At 33.5% G+C, this 22,520-nt stretch overlaps 1 long non-coding RNA gene across 2 annotated transcripts in view; it reads left to right on the top strand.

Annotated features, from left to right (window-relative positions):
* The window catches only part of LOC111767914 (uncharacterized), a 70,188-nt gene that overhangs the window by 37,157 nt on the left and 10,511 nt on the right, over nt 1–22,520 (top strand). The window contains exon 3 of one of the 2 annotated variants that reach the window (XR_002799858.2): nt 15,396–15,522. This is a non-coding gene — a long non-coding RNA (uncharacterized lncRNA). Of the gene's footprint in view, nt 1–15,395; nt 15,534–22,520 lie in introns of those variants that run through there. The other variant, XR_011440135.1, reaches the window with a different exon arrangement.

Below are 22,520 nucleotides of genomic sequence, written 5' to 3'. Positions count from 1 at the left end.
CTATGATGTTCACGCAAAGACAAAAGTCACCTAATGACACATTTTCCAAGCATATCCCTGTCACAAAGCAGCAGTTGAATGTATTTTTATTTGCCAATGATATGATTGCATATGTATGAAAAAAAATCCAGAAAATTTAAACTATTGAATTAAAGAATTAATTTAGCAAAGCTGCAGGATATGTCAATAGTCAAAAAGAAGTTTCTATACCAGCAGCAAACAATTATAAAAGGAAATTTTTTTAAAAATTTCACTCATACTAGAATGCCTAGGAGTAAATATAATATATGTGCAAGAATTATACACCAAAAACTATAAAACATTGCTTAAAAAGTTAACTTAATAGCCCAATTTTTGAGGATTAGAAAACTCCAGATGTTTAAAATGACAATTCTTCAAATTTATCTTTGAATACTCTGTAAACTCAGCAGATTCGTGGGGTAAAGTGAAAAGCTGATTCTAAAATTTATATATATATAAATGGAAAGAACTTAGAAAAGCCACACAATGTTGATGATGAACAATGAAGTCTGAGGAATTACACTATACTATTTCAAGACTTATTCTAAAGCTGGAGTAATTAAGAGAGTGTAGTTTGGCAAATGCATAGAAAAATAGACCAGTATAACAGCATAGATAGTTTAGTAACAGATCTGCAAACGTATGGTCATCAAAGCTTCCAACTCTAACACACTGGAGGAAATGATGGTCTTTTCAGTAAGTTACATTGGAACAATTGCCGTTTGTAAGAAAAAAAAATAACGTAGACCCCTACCTTACATGTTCATACAATATGCACAAGTTTATACAAGATGGATTACAGGCCTACATGTGGTAGGTAAAGAGTAAAGCTTCTAGAAGAAAACAGGACAATATTTTCACAACTTTAATGTAGCCAAAAGATTTCTCAATCAGTACCCAAAATTACTAATTATAAAAGAAAATAGATTGCCCGTTGATTTCAAGAAAATAAAAGTTTTTTTATCGATCAAAATACACCATTAACTCATTAAGAAGAGAATTCACAGACTGGGAGAAGATATTGCAATTCACATATCAAACAAAAGAGTCATAACTAGAATATATAAAGCATTCCTGCACATGAATTTTAATAAAAAGACATGATAATGAGCAAAAGTCTTGAACAGGGACTTCATAAGAGGAAATACACTTGGCCAATAAGAATAGGAAAATGTTCTCAACATCTTTACTTACAAAGTGAATGAAAATTAAAGCCATAATCTGATACCACTACATATCTTCGCTGAATACTCAGATTCCAAAGAGTGTTAATGTCAGCAAGGATGTGGGGTAATTGGAACTCTCAAAAATCATTGTTGGGAGTGTAAATATTTACCATCACTTTGGAAGATAATTTGGCTCTATCTGCTAAAGTTATCCCACTTCTAGTCATATTCACAAGGGAAATGAGTGCATAAGTTCTCCCAAATGTGCATATAAGAAAATTTCATAATAGCCCTAAATTAGAAATAACGTTAAATTCTACCACAGTAAAATAGATAAACAAGTTGCGGAATATGCATAAAATAGGATACTACAAGGCAATAAAAAGAAACTAGAGATACATACAACAATATGGCTGAAGTTTGTAGTTATTATGTTGAGTGAAAGGAATTGGGCATTAAACATACAAATGACTCTATTTATATTAGTTTCAGAACAAGCAACACCAACTGATGGTGATATAAGTCAGAATATTGGTTACCCCTGAGACATGAGAGAAGTTTCCAGGGTTCTAGAAATCTTCTGTATCTTGAAATAAGTGATACTTGCAAAGGAGTAAATATATGAAGTTATCTATTAAGCCATACACTTAACAGTAATGTCTTTTATGCAATTGACCTACAATATGTAAGCTATACCTCCAAAGAACAAGTTTTAAAAAATCATAAATGCTGGCCCCTCTCTGTCCACCTTTCATCAGCCAGTGTGGGGCATCGATCACAATTCCTTTTGACATTGAATTTGTGATTAGAAATATTATCTACTTTCCTGAGGTGTTTCAGAAAACTTGTATTCATAACAGATGAGGAAACTGAGAATCACAAAGGATAAAACATGCGAAGAGTGGAGCCAACTGTCATTGAGTCTCCACTAGGAATCACTGTGCAGGTTTCTTACACACAATATCTGATTTAATTCTCACAGCAATCCTAGGGGTAAATGGTTGGTAATTTTCAGAGAGATTAAATCATTTATTTCAGTTTCTCAGGTAATAATGAAATGGTATAGGAACTTGAACACATCTTCTAACTTATACGCCAGTGCAGGTTCAAATACAATAAGGTACTCAACCTCAGAATAAGGTACCATAGAATAAGGTACTCAAAAACTTCCTGCATATCAAATTTGAGGAGATTAGAAATAAAATATACAAGAATAACAAAACTGTTAAATGAAAGTAAATTTAAGAAGCCCTTTGTGACGCAAATTCATTAATAAAGAATTGAACACCAATGTGTGCTTTAGAACCACTCTCACCTTTCCTAAAGGTACAAGCATTATTCAAATGCTACACCCAAGTACTACATGCAAAGCTTGATGATTACTTGGAAAACGATGCCATAAAACTAGAAAATATAAATCTGACACCACATGCTGTCCAATGTTTTCCTCTTGTGTTTTATGCTATTTAAAGGTAAATTGTTCCCATTTGACTGAGATCAGTGCTGTGGAATGCAGTAGACACTTTAACTGAAACAACAGAAATATAAAATATATAAAAAATTATAGGCAGTCTAAAAATACATGCACAGAAGTCAGCTGGTCAAAGGATTTATTGCATCTTATTCCTTAGAATTTGGTCTTTCAATAAAACCATAACCAACATGAAAATGGGAAAAATTTTTATAGTGCATAAAAATGAGTTTGCTAATTTCAGGTAATGAAATCAGTAGAGGTTGTATTCTTTGATTATGAAGTAGCATAAGCACTTTCGAATTTCCTACATGTGCTTTAAACTGCACAACTAGATCTTGATTAGGTGTGCATGTGAGGGAGCCTGGGGCGGGTTAGACAGAGGGATGAAAAAGTTTTCACATTCTGGCCCTCAAAGCTGATTTGCTCCTCAGTGAACTTAGTAAATACTGTGATGGGAGAACCATGTTCTCTGTGGAAACGTGGACACAATCGAGTCTGGAATTTCACTAGGTCAAGCAAGGAAGCTTGACTTTTGATAGAGAAGGCTTGACCTTGCAGCTGTATTTTGTTCTAAGTTGTAAGACTTTTCTACTAAGATATAACATTCCAAATCATAAAGTGGTGACACTGAACTCCTTCCTGGAGATGACTATACTTGTAAAGGTCTAAGGCGATCCCAGCTCTTCCAAATGAATGTCAAGTAAGCCTAATTTAGCAAACAAAACCTAAGATTTATATAGGGCCTTGCTCAGAGACGTCCACATCATCTAACATATTACCTCATTTATCAAAACATATTTTATTATTCAAAAAGTTTTCTGAGGAAGCAAATACAAAAATAGTCCGTTCTTGAAAACATGTTAAGTATTTGAGTTCTAATCAATCACATTTTCTACACATTCCTTTTAAATATCAACTATCACTAGTGAAATAGAGAAAAGTAACTGGTAATATGATTCTCGTATTTTCTTTACTGTTTTCAGATAACTGTTTTTTTCTCTGTTCTATTTCATATTTTAGCTTAACATATCTTTTAGAGAATTAATTTGTTTTTGTTTTTTTGCTGAGGAAGATTCACCCTGAGCTAACATCTGTGCAAATCTTCCTCTATTTTATATATCGGATGCCACCACAGCATGGCTGACAAGTGGTGTAGGTTTGCACCCGGGATTTGAACCTGCAAACCCAGGCCATTGAAGTGGAGCATACTGCACTTAATCAGTATGCCATGGGACCAGCACCAGGAATTAATCTTATTTAAAAATTCTCATGAATTGTAGACGTATCATACGTTTAGCCTTTTTTACTGGTACTTGTTTTTTTAAAGATTAACCCTTCTTGAAATTTCAGCCTCTGTGTCTCTGGGACTTCCAAATTGTCTTCAAGATGCTCCTCAAAACCCTTGACATTAAATCATCCACATGTCAGTATCTTAGTACATTTTCTCTTCCCCATAAGGATCTCTCTCCTCTAAAATTCCATGCTGCCTACTTATTAAATGTCTATCCTCTTTCTTCCTTTTGACTAAACTTATTGAAAATGTGGTTTATGTTCATTATTTTCTTATTTTTTCAATTCTGACTCACTCCCAGGATAAATTTGTTTATACTTAGTTCATTTTTTATAAGATCAGCAATGGCCTCTTAATTGTCAAAAACTATCCTGTTATTGGTCTTATCCTGTTGACCATCCCCTGGTCAGGTAAAACCTCCGCTTCTTTAGCTTTTGCCACACTATTTTCTCTCGGTTCTTCTCCTCACTTTTGCAACCATTCCTTCATCATCAGAGGACTCCCTATCCTGCTACTCTTTGAAGGTTTGTGTTCTAGAGGGCACTGCCCTTGGAAGTCTCTTTTTACCACAAGTGTTTTTCTCAAGCTCTTTTTATAGGCAGATATCTTACAAAAACCTATTTTCTGAACCAACTTCTCTCGTGAGCTCTAATTACCTACTGGACATCTTCAAATCTAAGATAGTCCTTAGACATCTTTAATGCACTGATGGCCCCAAAAGGCATCTGATTCCCTAGTCTTTATATTTTCTCTGTACTTCTCAAAGATCCCATATATTGCACCAATCAGTGCATTCCATCCCACTAGTATACCACTCCACTTCACCCTTGGTGAAAGTTTTAACAATTGCACACTATCCAATTCCAGAAGCTGTCTACCACTGGTGATGCTTTGCTAGACATTCAGCTCAAAATCCGATTTCAAAGCTATCAAATGCAGAGCTTTTTGCATTACAGTGCCTACACATACTATTTAAACATAAAAATCCATAACAGTAAATTCTGTAAAACAAACTAGATAATTTTAAAAATAGCTAGATTAGTACCTGCTAGATCTATTTCCGATCTGCCAAATATAGAGCTTTCAAGTAATAGGGAGGTGTTTAACACCTTTGCAGAAAATTTAGAAATAGAAGGCTTGGTAGAAACTAAAATAAGAGAAATTGTGTATAAATTTTACTTCATCACTTTAAAATTGACTTTTAAATAAATTACTCAATCTCTCCATATCTAAATTTCATTTGTAAAATGTAAATAGTAATATATTAAACTGTTTACATAAATTCTGTTTCTCTGGCGTGTGTGAAATATTAAATTATTAATCATTCATTCATCAAATATTTATTGAGCACCCACTATACACCAATCCTTGTTGTGGGTGTTATTAGCCATTTTTGATTTTATCATTATTTTTATTATTACTGTCTTGATTATTAAGCCATATGAATCCAGAGAAGCAAAAGAAAAATATCACATCTACTTATTTATTTCCTGATCTACCTTAAATCTTTGGAGCTTTGGCAGAGTATTTTCCACAAGAAGTTTTTAAATTTTATTCCAACTGAACCATGATATTTCATGAAATTGGGCAAAGTTTCCTGCTTATACACTTAGTTAGTAATTAATTATTAAAACTGGCAAATGTTATATTTATCTTCTGTTTATTCATTTTCCTTACATCTCTGGCAGAGGAGAATGGAGGTATAATGAGCAAGCCTGGAGCCTGCAGCTTAGTGATTTGGTTTTAAATTCTCTGCTGTGTGACTTTAGAAAAGTTATTTGATCTCTTTCTGCTTCAGTTTACTTATCTGCGAAATGGGAAAGAATACTAGCAACTACTTTCTAAAGTTGTTGTTGGAATGAATCAGTTACTGTGTACAACATGCTTAGAATAGAGCACAGCCCATAATCAGCACAGAACAAATGTTTCCTGTTCTTATCATAGTACTAGAATGTAATAGAAGATGGTCTCTAATCTGCCACAAGGGTGAACACTGTTATTTTAAATTTACTCAATGGATCGGTATTCCATTGAGTCCCACAAAGATTGCTCTGATCCCCAGATACTCCCTCACGTTTTCTTTAGTTATCCATCAGACAAGACTTCCTTTCTTCACTAGCAACGCCGACGACACATAACTATGCATCTTCAAATCTTAGAGAGCAAAGGCTCCATGGACAGGAATCAGCAAAAACATTTATTCCATATTCTTCACTGTTTTTCCTTTTAATTAGAGCAAAAGTTCTATGGGACATAGATTGGTAAAGGACATAATTTTGGTTACAGATCTACTTTCAGGGGAATGCTTGCTGAGAGTAAAGGTTTAGCAAAAAACAGAAACTGAAAGCCATTTGGTAAAATATCCCAGTTGAACATTATACATATTTCAACAGTATTAGACCTCACTATCTCTGAGTCTTGTTTTCATGCTTTTTCCCTGCTAACACTGTTTATACGTTATTAGGCTAATCAAATATTTTAACACAACCATTTTTTCTATTGCTTTGTCTTTACTTAATCATTCTGCATTTGCTTTTATTGACCTCAGAACTAATTATCTCATGCTAATTATTATAAACTACAATTTATTTCAGTGTCTCAATCTCTTTTTTATTATTATTTGCATACTCTTTTAGTCTCATTATATATCAGTCAGCCGTTAAAGTTAATGATAGCTAACTTATTGAATTCATATTATGTGTCGAGCATTGTACAATGCATCTTACATGTTATTTATTATTCAAAAAATCATTTGAGGTCAGTACTATATGACCTATTTGCAGATAAGAAAATTGATGCTCAGAGAATTTAAATAACTTCCCCCCGTTCATATAGTGAGTAAGTCTTAACAGTACTATTCATATCAAATTTTGTCTTTCACCAAATCTCAGCACTGTATGGCCCTCCTTTGAGATCTTAATATTTTATGGAAAATAACTACCTCTCAGATTAGATCAGATCATCTTGTTATATTCTGTTAGTATTCTGTACTTTTCTTCATAGCACTTTTTATAATTTGTACTTGTAGATTATCGACTTCCCTACAACAATATAAACACATTGGGTGAAGTGACTTAGTTGTTTGTACTCATCCTTATTTTTCCAGCACGTAGCACAGTGCCTGGCATATAGTAGGCACTCAGTAAATATATACTGAGTGAATAAATGGATACTAATGGATAAATTTTTGAAAGGGTCCTTTTTGCGTGATAATTGACATCTGAAGAGGAAAAAATGTTCTGCTTCTGTCATCTGTCTAAAGGAGTGTTCACACCTTCTGTCATAAGCAGATCTGAACAACACAGGGAGAGTCAATCACAGCTGGGGATTAGTATAAGAATTACTTTAAAAGCAAACAAAATTTTCTATTCTGAAATAATTTTAGATTCCCAGGAAATTGCAAAAATAGTACATAGAGTCCCATGAACTTATTTTTAATAATGCATAATATGGGTCATTGTAGAGAATTTAATGAAAGATAAGGGTACAAAGACCAAAATAATGATTTTCTTCATAATGACTGCAGTACCCATCATTGATATTTTAGCGCATTGCTTTCCACACTTGTTTATGTGTAAGTATTTCTACATGATTGAAATCAAGTTGTGTATGATCAGTATCCTGATATTTTCACTTCATATTATGACATGAGCATTTTCCTATTATATTAGACAGCTCTGAAAAATGCCACTATTATGCTTAACTAGGATCGCTTCAAATGAATTTACCATAATTAACTTAATCATTCGGTTATTTTGAGTATTTGATTTGTTCTTAATTTTAATATTATAAATAAGGTTACAGCAAACACTTTGAAAAATCATCTATGACAGAGTTTTGTTTCCTTGTTAGATTCCCTGATTGTGAAATATTTGATAAATACTGTGATTATATTAAATATTCTTGATTCATACTGACAAATTTCTTTCCAGAAAACTTCAACCAGTTTATTTTCATATAAGCAGTTTACGAGAATGACTACGTCAATTGATCCTTATCAAAAATAGATATTAGACCTTTAAAAGAAACTTTCTTGATTCGATAAACAGAAAGTAGTGCTTAGCCATTGTTCCTTAGAAACCACAGCGCCAATGGTGGGGCCAGCCTTGTCCTGGAGCCAGCAAAAACATTAGTGAATGCGGGGCCAGATAGTCAAGCTGGACCTGGGATGACAGTACTACCTGGGGAAGCCAGAGACCCCAGGCTTTCCTTTAGAGGCCACTTCCTCACATTTCTCTGAATACTCAGATCTTTGATGCACAGCACTACAAAAATACTTCTCAGGAAAATCAGACACCAGGGAGCCATCTTATGGCATTAAATAGGGTCAGGTTACAGAGTAGAATCAGGTATTCCCACATAAGGAACTCAGGCCACTGAATTGAACAAAAATAGAAAACCCATCTTGTATAACCAGGTCTTTGTGAAGAGTAGTTCTCAGCAATGATGAGCACAACTTCATCCTAGGAACACTCCAGGAAAAGGTTTCTAAGTCACACAGCCCTCCAAGAGAGTCCATATACCTCCAGCTTCTCTAGTCTCTTAGGTTGCCAGAGGAGTTTCCTTAGCATGGGGCACCCACCTATAACCAACTCAGCCTGCTCACCTAACATGGGGATTGCCTATGTCATCTAACCTCAGATGGCATTCACAACTCAAGCCAGTACAGCAACTTAGGCTTTTATGTGGGGATATTTTTTGGGTTATCTCTGGATGGGTCCTCCACTGCGGCTACTTCGCCCCTTTAATCTCATGTAGGGAGATCTTCAGTCATTGTGTTAGGGCAAGATGCAAATTTCCTGCCAAATCAAATTTGACAGACAAGGCCTCTCCCTTATTTTTTAACTCTTTAACCCCAAAACACAATTCTACCAGTCACCTATCAGGTTACATTTTATAAAGATCCTAACAATGTACATATATGGAGGAACTTCTGTTTCTGCTATAAATAATAACTGCTTTGTCTTCGTGCCATAAACAACTAGAAAACTACACAAAAGTATACTAAACAATCTCTTTTTTTATAATTGATTATAGTTAATACTGGGCTGGGATTCCTCAGATAAAGAAAACAAATAAAGTGAGCTCTATGATCATTCTTGTTTTCTACACAGAGGATCATTCCAGTCCGTGAAAGAAAGATAGGTAATCCAAACAGAAAGTGTCAGTCATACTGAGTTGAGAAGACAGAGATTAGAAGTCAGGGGAGGAGACTAAGGTGATAGGAATTTATGGGGCAGAGTATAGGAGAGAAGGGAGATCACCAGAGACAGCTCCAGAAATTGGTAAAGTGATTTTCTTGAGTCTTTTCCACAAAATAAATTCAATGCATATGGTGAGACTCCAAGAAGCTAGGCAAAGGCAAAGAATTAAAAGCTAAAATATTTCTAGGGCTCACACTGCACCAAGAGATAGTCAGATTCTAAAAACTGGAGTGGAGAGACCTTGTGGAATACTCAGGAAATTCACTAGAGACCCCAAAAAGACTCATGCCTTGAGAGTAAAGCTAAATTAGTCTTAGCCTAAACACTAATCTAGACTTGTCATAACAATTCTTAAAACCAAACCTCAAAACGATTAACTGATCCACAAACTATATAACTGCAAACCACAAGATTCAGGTCTTTTTTAAAAAGGCAATAAAATATAGACACTCAAAAATGTAATATTTACAACGATAAGGATCCAATAAAAAATTATCAGACATGAAGAAACAGCAGGAAAATCTATAATCTGGAGAAAAATCAGTCAAGAGAAAAAGATTAAAAAATGACAGAATGATTGAATTAGCCAAGAAGAAATTTTAAATAGTTATTATAAATATGTTCAAAGACTTATGAATATAATAATGAATGAAGAAATAAAAGATATGATATAGAACCAACTGAAATTTTTAGAGCTAGAAATCAACATACTTGAAAACTTCACTGAAAAATTCATTGGTTGGACTTAATAGAAATAAGACACTATGGAAGAAGAGATCACTAAACTTGCAAACAAAAGCAAAAGCTATTCATAGTGAACCACATAAATAAAATATTGAAAAAATGAACAGAGGTACCACGACTTGTGTAATACTACCAAGAAATCTGACATGTGTGTAATTGAAGCAACAGAGAAGAAGGAGGGGAGAAAATATTTAAAGAATACCCAAAATGTTTAAATATTTGATGAAAATTGTAAGTCCATAGATCACATGAACGTAAACAAAACCAAAGCAAGATAATCACAAAGAAAAATGCACCAAGGTACATCATAATCAAAAATAATGCAAGCCAGAAGACAATGAAATAAAATTGTTAAAATGCTGAAGGGAAAAAAAAAAAAAAAACATCAACCTGGAATTCAATATATGATAAAAATATCTTTCAAACTCAAATAAGTAGAAAAACAAACACTATGAGAATTTGCTGCCAGCATACCTACACTACAAAAATATTTAAAAGAATTTCTTCTGAATGAAGGAAATGATATCAAATGAAAACTTGGATGTATGCAAAGAAACATATATTACTGGAAATTATAACTATCTGGGTAAATAAGAACAATGTTTTGTCATTTTCATATTTGTTTAAAAGATAATTAACTGATTAAAATCAAAATAATAATAAAAATATAAAAATAATATAAATATAAAATACATAAAAATAATATGGTGTGAGTCTGGGTTTCAAAACATATACAGAAGCAGAATATGTGACAATAAGTGGAAATACATCATTGCAAGGATATTGAATTATATACAAATCTTAATATCATTATTATGAAAATAGATTGCAATATGTTCAATATGTACATTGTAAACTCTAAAATAACCAACAAAAAATAAAACAGAGAGGTTATAGCTAATAAGCCTTTTGCAGATGTGAAATTAAATAACAGATAGTCCAAAAGAAGACAGAAAAGGAAGAAAAGGAAAGTGCAAATAATAGAAATCAGAGATTAACAGCATGATGGTAGAACTAAAACTAACCATATTGATAACTATATTAAATGTAAATGGTTTGAAAACTTCATTTAAAAGGCAGAGATTACCGGACTGGGTAAAATTGCAAGACTCAACTACATGTGGTGTATAAGACCACTTAAAACAGAAATATGATGACAAAATAATGGAGAAACATATTTGATGGAAATAGTAATTTTAATGATGCTGACAGGTTAAAATTAAAAGGATAGAAAATTTTGTCATATGAATATTAATCATAGGAAATCAGGAGTGACTACATTAACTACAGACAAAGCAGACTTCAGAACAAGAAATATTATCAGACATAAAGACAAACATTCATAGTGATAAAAGCATTAATTCAACAAGAAGACATAACAGTGAAACACAGAAGTTTGCTTGCTGTAACTAAAGCAGTGCTAGGAGAAATATATATAATTTTAAACATTTTATAGTAGAAAAGAAAGAAAACCTAAAACTATCTAAATTTCTACCATAAGAAGCTAGAAAAATATGAGTCAATAAAGTCTAAAAAGTGTAGAAAGTAAAGTAGGATGAAAAACAATTAATTAAAAACAATACAGAAATCAATGAAATCTAATATTTTTTAAAAGATGAATACAATCATAAATCACTACTTAAAGTAAATAAAAAAGATAGAAGATATTAATTACCAATATCAATACTTAAAAAGAGAATATCCTTACAGATGCTATCAACATCAAAAACAAATAGAGTGTTCATAACAACCTTATGACAATAATTTGGACAACGTAGGTGAAACAGACAAATCCCTTGAAAGAAAAAGCTACTAAAATTGATACAATATCAAACAAACTGAAATTCTCTGTATTTTGTTTTATATGATATGATATATAAACATATAATTTCTTCAGAGTCAGGTGGTTTTGCTGATGAATTTTATCAAACATTTAAAGATGAAATAATACCAAAAAACACAAACCGTTTTTGGAATAGAGATGGTAGAAACACTTCTCAACTCCTTTTATGAAGTGGTATTATTATCGTATGAAATCCAGTTAAAGATATTGAAAGTAAAGAAAATAAAGACCAAAATCACTTGTAAACCCATAAAAATGTAGATGTAAATATCCTTAAAAAATGTTAACAAATCAAATTTACTTATATTTGAAAAACATTCTATGTCACAACCAAGTGCAGTTTATCCTACAAATGCTAAGCCTCTTTAACATTCAAAACTCAAACTCTGCAGTTCACTATATTGATGGGATAATGGGAAAAAATATCATATGCTAATCTCGTTAGATTTCAAGAAGGCATTTGGAAAATATCAACACACATTCGTAATAAAAAGTATCAGCCAACTAGGATTAGAAAAGTAATTACTCAATATGATTAACAGCACCTAACAAAAACTTATGGTTGACATCATTCCTAATCTGAAATAGTGAACACTTTCTCCCCAGGGTTGGGAACAAAACAGTAGCTTCCTCTTTTACCATTTCCATTCAACACAGTACTGGAAGATACAGCTGGTAAATAAGTCAAGAAAAATAAAAACACATAAGCTGGAAAGGTCTAGGTAAAATCATCTGCAGACTGTATAGTTATACATGTAGAAAATTCAAAAGAATCCACAAAACAGCTACTAGAATTAATACATGAAGTTAGTAAAATTTTGAGATATAAGATTATTATACGAAAATCAATTATATTTCTATATACTATTGACAAATAATTGGAAGAAGAAATTTAAAAAGCAATGTCTTTTACAATTGTATGAACATCATAAATTATTTAGGAATAAATGTTACAAACTATTTGCAAGACACATGACAACTACAAAATTTCGCTGGGAGAAATTAATGCCTAAATCAATGGAGAGCCTATCACATTTGTAGACTGGAAGTTTCAAAATTGTTAAGATGTCAATTTTGCTCAAACTAACCTATAGATTCAGCACAACCAGTTCAAAATCTCAAGAAGATTTTATGTAAAAATTTAAATAAAAATATAAATGACCAACATAGCCAAACTAATTTTGAAAAATTAGAAGACGGAGAGTTTATTCAACCTATTTTCAAGATATAATATAAAGCTACATTAATCAAAACAATAGAATATTTGTAGAAAGATAGCTATATAGATCAATGACACAAAATAGAGAGACGGAAAGCCAGTCCATAAGTATATGGTTAATTGAATTTTGATATGGATTCCAAAGTGAATCAATGGAGAAAGCATAGCATTTTCCACAAATGATGCTGGAAGTCATATATACGGGGAAAATGGACCTGTATGTTTGCCTCATCTCATACATCAAAAATTAACTCAAAATTGAAAACTACTAGGAGAATATGAGTGAAAATTCTGGGATTTGGAGCTATGCAAAGATTTCTCAGATGTCACAGCAAAACAAATAACAAAGGGGAAATTAATGAATTAGACTTCATCAAATTGATAGTGTCTGCTTGGTGAAAGGCACCATTAAGAAAATGAAACAGCCACAAACTGAGGGAAAGTATCTCCACCACGTACATGTGACAAATGACTCATATGTAGAACACACAAAAACTGCTTACAATGCAAAGATAAGAAGAAAAACATCCTGATTAAATGAATCAGAACAAAAACTTTGAATGGTCATTTCACAAAAGAAAATGTACAAATGGCCACTAGGCATATAAAAGAGCTTGACCTTCATGAATCATCAGAGGAATGCCAATTAAAACCTCAAAGAAAGAATGCAACATACCCAACAAAATGGGTCAAAGTAAAAACTGACAGTACCAATAATTGGCAAGGATGTGGAAGAACTTAAACTCTCATCATTGCCACTGGGAGTGGAAAAAAGTACAACCAATTCCAAGAATTATTTAGCAGGTTTTTAAAAAATTAAATTAAATGTGCATTCAGCATATGACCCAGAAATTCCACTTTCCAGGTAGTTGAAAGCTGTCTACGCAAAAACTGCTGTAAGAATGTTCATTGTAGCTGTGTACATCATAGCCATGAATTTGGAAACAAGTCAAATACCTATCAACAGGTAAATGGATAAATAATAGGAATTATCCTCTACACTGCAATAAAAAGGAACAAAAGCAGTGATGCAGGCAGCAGCATGGGTAAATCCCAAATACATTGTGTTGAGCAAAAGAATCAGCCACGAAAGTGTGCAAACTATAATCCCACTTACATAAAATATTGGAATGAGCAAAATTAATCTTTAGAGACTGAAAGCAGATCAGTGATTGCCTGCGGCTGGACTGAGACAAAATTTGCGGCAAAGAGGCTTAAGGAAATATTTTGGAATAATTGAAATGTTCTATATCTTGATTTTAGTAGTTGTGTATATTTGTCAAACATATGAAACTGTGCAACTTAAAAGAGGTGATGGGTATTGTTGTTTATGAATTATAGCTCAATAAAGTTAATTTTAAAAAGCAAGGCACATACTCTTGCAAACTACATAACGGTGCTTTAGGTGTATGTTTCTAATGTAACTAAATGAGGCTGTGCCACAAATCTCATCTTTTAAACAGTTTTTTCATTCAATAATCTTTTCCCGAGATCTATTCATGTCTCTGTGTTTATTTTTTCTAGATATTTAAGTTTATGTGAATAAAATTGTAATGATGTTTTATTACATCTTTTAAATCTGCTATTTCTCTAGTTAGTTCCCACTTATCTTTCCAAATATTGTTTGTGCCTTCCTCTGGTTTAAAAACAAAAATTCTCAATTAAGTTTTGTCTTTAAGTCTTTCCAAGAAACAACTTTTGTCTCTTAACGATCTTCTCTTGAATCTTTTGCCTTATATCTGATTGACTTCTCCTCTTACTTTTATTTTCCTTCTTCTCACTTAATTTAGGTTTGCTCCCATTTTTCACTTTCCTGGGCTGGGCAAGACATGTAGTCAATAAATTTTAGTCTTTATTCTTTTTTAATAGAAATGGTTTATCCTATAAACTACCCTTTAAAAGTGCATATAGCTTCAGCTGCATCTCATAGTTATAAGGGATATTTTCATTGTTATATTTTTACAACTAATCACTATTAAAGGAAAAATCAAGTTGCGTTTACATTTGTCATAGATCTATAGTAAATAACTCTAGTTAAATCAAAATTATTTTTGCTTTTTACCTGTCTATTGATAAACCACACCCATAATAATCCAAAAAATATTGATATTATAATGGAGTAGTAACTGTAATTAAAGTAAAAAAATAAACAACTCACATATAAGATTCAATTCTTGATAATATTTACCAAAAGCTTTTCTAAAAACTAGTTCAGCCACGTTTAATTTGAACAAATGGGTAGTATCTTAAGTAGTCACTGATTCTGAAACTGATAATATAATTCTTGAAAGTGATAATAAAAAAGAAATAATAAAAACATTTTGGTGAGAGAGAAAAAAAATCCAAAGATATTTTGGTGTGATTCTGGAAGTTCAAACAGTTGGTTTATTTAAAGGTTGAATTAAACTTGAAGAAAATCTCTTCTATTTTCAGGATCGGAAATTGATGGGAAAATAAAGCCCATGGAGAAACAGAAGACTTCCTGTCATTCTCTGTCCTTAGACCCACGAGCAATAGTGACTCTCAGATGGAGCAGGAAGAAGGAAGACAGACAACAGAGGTAAAAGCCAGACTGAAGGAAAAGAAAAGCTTTGCTTTCAGATAAGGTTCATCTTAAGAAGTTCAAACACTCTTTGGAAAAGCTAATTGGGATGAGCTAACTCTAGATTCACTGGCTAGCAGCTGGATCATTCTTACCATTAAAGCCAGGAGCTCATCTTGCTCTCAGCCTTGGATCTGTCTATGTCAAGCTCCTGATTTCAGGAATTTATGTTCTCTGTAAGATGTAGGTTGGTGCTCTTCAACTTTTCCTGGCTTTCCTCTTGGCTTTATATTTCTGATGACTATTTATTTAGATGCTATTCTTTAAGGATGACTCGACTGTTTTTCATACTGCTTTTGAATAGAGCTGAACTTGCCAAAGATTTTAATATCCCCTAAGTCGGTTTGGTAAGATGTGAGGCAAGGTGTTTTTTCCCTTTTATATAAAATAATCTTTCAGCTGACTGAGAAAATCTGAACAAAATTTAGAAAGCCATGCTAGTGCAAAGTTCAGCTGCACCCTATGCTGACACAGGGAGCTGTGTCTGGGCCAGATCTCATGCAACACCACGCTGTGCAACTTTCCAAGGATCAGATGGAAGTCAAGCTCCAGTATTTCAGAGCCTCTCCTTGGTGCTGAAACTTATCACAGAGCCCCACCTAGCCACTTTGCTCCACAAACCATGACAAACTAAAGAATACCTCAGATTTCTCCAGGAACCCAATATATAATAAATATAATCGTATTTGTTTATAACACTTTTTGATATTATAAAATGTGTTACAATAAAACTGTTTATTAGAAAAAATTTTAAACCAAACGAAAGTAGAAAGAGTAGTACCATCAAACCCCATATTCAACAATTGTTAACATTGTACCATACATCTCTCATTCTTCTCTTTTGTCTCTCTCTGTATCTATCTCTATGATAGATATATAGATAGAAATACAGATACAGATGTGCACACCTATATGTTTCTTAAACCATTTCAAAGAAAATTACAGATACTTGACACTTCAACGTGCATCTATATTCTCCTGTATTATAATATACTAATATAATATCACACATAAAAAAATTAAATTTTCCTAATATAATCCAATATTCAGTTTATACTCAAACTTCCACAATGTATCCCCATTTTTAAAAAATAAATCTAATAAAAAATGAGCATTACATTTGGGTGTTATATTTCTTGACTCTCTCTTCCTTTGTACATTTTTATTGATGTATTATATACATACCTTTGAGTCTGTTTCACTTAAGACAGAACCCTTCTATTTCTTTTTTACATTTTTTATTGTTGTTGAGAGGAGACATATATACCAAGGTGTATATGCCACTGTAAGTTTCCCTCTAATGATTGATCTAACTGCATTCAACAGATTTTGATATGTTACTTTCTCATTGTCATTCAGTTTGAAGTATTTTACATTTATTTTGGTGATTTTTTTTCTTTGACACATGAGTTACTTAGACATGTGTTATTGGGGCCAGCCTGGTGGTGCAGTGGTTAAGTTCAGACATTTGGCTTCAGCGGCCCAGGGTTCACCGGTTTGGATGCCAGGTGCAGACTTATGCACAGCTTACCAAGCCATGCTGTGGCAGGCATCCCATATATAAAGTAGAGGAAGATGGTCACGGACGTTAGCTCAGGCAGGATGTTAACTCAGGGTTAATCTTCCTTAAAAAAAAAAAAAAATGTATTGTTTAATTTCATCTGTTTCATTTTACTTTTTAAATGTGGCTACCAGAAATTTTTAAATTACATATGAGTAATTTAAATTTTTGATATAAACTACATATGAGGTTTACATTATTTTTTGTTAGTACTGTTTATATTCTTAATAACTTTTTAGACTGATTTATCAGCTATGAGAGATATGTGTTTCACTTGCATGAAATTAAAGATTATTGCCTGTACTCCTAGATTTCTGAATGTTTTTGTTATAATTATTTCTGAACCATATGAAATTATTTTTCTGTATCTATTAAGATAATATTTTTCTCCTATGGTTTAAAAGAGTGGTGAATTATACAGAAAAAGGTAATACCTCATTGTTGATTTAGGTCAGGCCTTTAATCAACAATGAAATTGAAAATTAAGGACAGAGAATGAGAATTCAGAGTGAGAAAAAGAAACCTGAAGACAGTATGGAGTCAATGAAACCAAGGCCAGAGGGCGTTTCTACTTTGTTGAAAAAGGATGAACAGTCAACAAGAATAGTAAAAAAAGTGTCCAATAAATTGTGCAACCCAGAAAGCAAATCTAGAAAATTAGATTTTGCTGTGATTTTTTTTTGTGGGGGAGGGGATCCAAAATAAAGTGGTTTGAAGATGTAGGAACAGGAGGCAAAATAAGCACTAAACCTGATTGCCTTCACTCGTTTACCTCTGACCCAGAGGTTTGTTTCATGAGAGAGAAGAAAATCTCCACAATAACAATTCTACTTTCTCCATCCTAAGCATCATCCACCTACTTCCTCACACACACACCCCAAAAGGAAAATTTCCCCTCATCTCTCAGAAGAAGAATATATAGTAAATATAATTGTTTATCATCTTAATAAAGCACATTAATTATCAAATATTATCTTTGATTTCAAGAAGTTATTACCATAAATATAAAGCAGAAAATTCTAAAGAAAAAAAAGTTTGTTGTTTTTACATCTTAATATTATTTTATAAAGTAAAGCCTCATGTGACCTTCAGGCAGAGAAAAAAATTACATTTGGTAATTGAAGCCATTTTCCTATTTCTTGTAAAGAGACCACTATTATATTATTTCCTTGTAATGATCTAATTCTCATTGATATTTTACTAAGCTCTCTCCAAAACTGAGATGTTAATCAAGACATGGATGGGAAAATGATGTAAATCCTTATGTTCAACACCATGAATATTTGGTTTATTCCTGCGTAATGGCTTAAAAGATCTTACCCACAGGCTTTAGACCAGAATTAATGTAATTATGCATTTTCAGGTCTAATGCGTAGCAGCCCAGTCTTCATTCAGCATTAATGTTAGTAGTATAAAAAAGAAGCATTTAAAACCAGTAATGGGATTTATAACCTTAATGAATAAATTCTCTATTCAGTTGCACTTCCATAGTTATAATGAAGTTCTTGCTTTTACATTTATTTTCTCAAACCTAGGGATTAATTTGAATTTTGAAATATTGGATGGTGATTCACAAGTAGTTTTCCAATGTATCACACTCTGTTCTTTTTTAATTCCTGGCTGCTTTCCCTGATTATCCATTTTCAAGACCGATGTCTCATGCATTTGAAATTACATAATCAAATAAATGAGAAAAAACAAGACCACAAATATTGTACATAAAAGTTTCACTACATCTATCAATTTCTTGAGAGAACTAAATGATTATTCCTACATCAAAACAAAATACGAACTGTCATGGCTTTCTTTATTTAAAATTTTTGTTATGAGTAATGGAAAGAATTGATTTTTTTTCAAGCACTATTTACAGTACAATGTAACTATACTTGTAGAATATAATAGATCTAGAAATATGACATTTTGTGATTGACTACTTACATGCAAATAAAAAGTCCCTTCCTTAATATATTTGTAGTATCTTTATAAATTTTGGAGCTATTATTTAATGGATTAAATTGAGTTAAAAATTATGTAATGGAGCCTATATTGTATTGCTGAAATTACAAGTGCTAAAATTATATGGAAATAAAAATGCCCATTCCTCACAAAAATTACCTTTTAAACTAAAATTACTGACCTCCAGTCAATAAGTCACACTAAGTTGGTATGTCGCCCACTACACATATAATCCAAGCATATAGGAATGTCAGATAAAATATGGAAAAATATTCATATTATAGAGCTAAGATTGAAACCAAGAAAACCCAAAGTGGTTTACAGATGATTTAGAAGAGAATTCCAGGACCTGAAGTCTCATCCTCTATGTGGGAGGGGAGTTCAAGCTAAGCACCTGTTGTACGCGATTAAAGCCAGGATATCCCAAAACATTTCTATGTACAATAACTAAAGATTAGGAAAATTCTACCTATCGATCCATAAAGGCATCAAGGAAGTTTGCCACCTTTGAGGGGCCACAGGTAGAAACAAAGCAAACGGCAGGAACATTGAACGTCTTTCCTGTGCCACATCCATGTGTGAAAACACATAAACTTTGTGGTGTGGGATCTCAAAACAAATATTTACCATAAAAATAGTCTGTAGGTGGTAACATATTAGACCTAACAGAGGCAAATATGAAGTCATCTCTGTAAAGTCACTTCTATAACTTGGGTTCTCCACGGAAATAAGTTTCAATGAAGTTTAATTAATGATCAAAAATCGCAAACCACCATTCTCGAAATGCTAGATAATTCTAAACCAAAATAACTAGGTTATTTTAAAAGGGATGTTTAGACTAAGAATGTTTTAAATGTTCAAAGATAATTTTAAAAAATGAAATGGAAACCATAAGGCAAGAACAGGACAGTATGAGAGAAAGTAATTTCTTCTGTACTTTGAGAGAAGAGAGAAGGGCTTTAAGCAGAACACTCAGAAAGACTAACATGTGTCCCTAAAGTTTGGGATCAGTTTCTCAGTCTCGTCCAGACAATCACAAAGGAATGGAGATTGGTGGACATGCTGGTTTGAAGGTGGGGCTGAAGGTGAAGTGCTGCTCCATTTTGACATGCACTCAGCATTTTTCAGGGCCAAGAATGCATGAGTGATTCCCTTGGACTAGATGTGGCCCACATGAAAGAGAGAATGTCCCCAGAGGAATAAACATTGAGAACTGGAAAGCTGACGTATAGCTAGAGAGCTCGGCATTTTAAAAAGAGACAGAAATAAGCTATAATTAGGATACATTCTCCCTAATCTAGGAAACGCACAAGGGGATTCCCCTCAAATTAGGCAAAGGTGAGGGAGAGAAAAGGGAGAAAATTTGAAGACCCATCCAAGCGCCCACAAGAGAAAAGATTTAGCTTTATAGATCTGCTCCTACTCCTGATTGTTGACCCATCAAGCCTCTAGCATTTGGTTCATTTCAGTCAGTGGAAAATACCTGCAGGATATTGAGAAGGTGGGATGAACAGGAACTTGGTTTATTGATTCCCTTGGTTCCCTCCCAGCTGGGCTGTGGTTGGCAGTGTCTGTATTCCTCCACCTAAGGCTAAAGCTGTTGATGGGTGACCTTAGGTACGGTGGTGTCTTTCTACGCTAACTAGCCATTGGGTGTTTCAACTTTCCTTTGAAAACACTCTCTTCATTAAACTCTTGGCAGTCACCCCTTTTGGAAGTGTTACCTGTTTCCTGCCAGCACCTTGACTGACATAGACCTTTATCAGTTAAGTCAGAACTTTCTTCATCCCCTTACACCTCCTTGCTACCCAACCTTCTTCAATTCTGGGAGCCCTGAAACAGGGTTAGGAAGCCAAGTAAAGCCCTGTGGAAATTAAGGCAGGGAGAGAGAAGCAGAAGACCATGTACACCTCATCCCAACCTCAGACTTTGTTCATGCATTTGGCCCAAGCCAGAGATGGGGAGAAGTTTTGACATTAAATCAAATTTAGATTTTTGACTATTACATGAGACTCTAATGATCCCATGGGACCCAAAACTTTAAATACCAAATTGAGGCAATATTAAGTACCTCTAAGTAACCATATGATTCTTCATTAGCCAAGGGCAGCCAGAAATGTCATAGACTACTGGAATTTTTGCTTATTACTTGGGAAGAGTAAACATCCAGAACATCAGTTTAAAGGAACAAGAGAGACACACGAAGTTGCTTCATGATTAAATTCCGCATATTCATGCTGTCCAACTTACCAGTTATATATACAAGCAAAACATAAGTTGGAAGGATATATACCAAAATCTTGATGGTAGAGGTCCCACGGGGAGATGGTAGCTAAGGTTACTTCAATATCATACATTTATCCACTTTATATCTTTTACCAAAAAACTATCTAAAGCAGCAGTGTTAACCTTTTTTAAAGATTGTGGATGTGTGGGTGTATGAATGCTTGTGATATTATTCTCATTACTTTTTCCTCTCTCTTTTAAAACTGGGCCTTTTACATTAAATCAATATATTCTTAGTCTTCACAAATTCTACCTTTTTTTTTTTTTTTGGTGAGAAGTATTGGCCCTGAGCTAACATCTGTGCCAGTCTTCCTCTGTTTTGTCTGAGGGATGCCACCACAGCTTGGCTTGATGAATGGTACATAGGTCTGCCCCTGGAATCCCAGCCTATGAACTCCAGGTCGCCCAAGTGGAACATGCAAACTTAACCACTACACCACTGGCCTGGCTCCACAGCAAATCCTATTTTTGTTTAATCCACAAAGACATACTGATTTATACTACCAGCCTGAAAAGTAGTGCTAGTATTGGTCATTTCTTAGTTTACAATCTGCTTTGAAATTTCAAGTGTCCTCACAAAGGCAGGAACTCAAAACTCTACACCAATGATATAAATGCTAATGGGGAACTAAATGACATTGTTAGCTACAGCTCATTTTGCAGTTATAATTAGGGGCAGTCAGACATGGGCCTGTAACTCAAGGGCTTAATGGGAATCCCTCAAGCAGAACTATTGAACTGACAAGTAGGTCTGTAAGAACTAGACATAACACACCCCCAACAAGAATCTTTCACGGAAACGACTTCCTAAATTTACAAATTGACACTAGTCTGTTTTATAGCTCCTGTTCAGAAAGAGATTTTTCCCTACTTGGCAGACCACTCAAAACTCTTCAGTCAACATTAAATTGCTGTTTACCAATTTTATTGAAAGCTACATGGAAGTATTTTTGGCCTCTGACAGGATTGCCCACGTGCTCTGGGAATGATCAATGTGCACTGTACTCTGATGTAACCTAAATTAAACTGGGCCATCAGTTGGCTAATTCCAGCTAGACGTCAAAACTTAAAGAAACTAAAACCAACAGCTTATTCACACACAGAGACTCACACACACACACACACACACGCACACCAAAAACAAACAAATGAA

The sequence above is a fragment of the Equus caballus genome, chromosome 1, assembly GCF_041296265.1.
Source record: "Equus caballus isolate H_3958 breed thoroughbred chromosome 1, TB-T2T, whole genome shotgun sequence".
NCBI classification, from domain to species: domain Eukaryota; kingdom Metazoa; phylum Chordata; class Mammalia; order Perissodactyla; family Equidae; genus Equus; species Equus caballus.
This window is presented reverse-complemented; position numbering and strand designations above follow the sequence as displayed.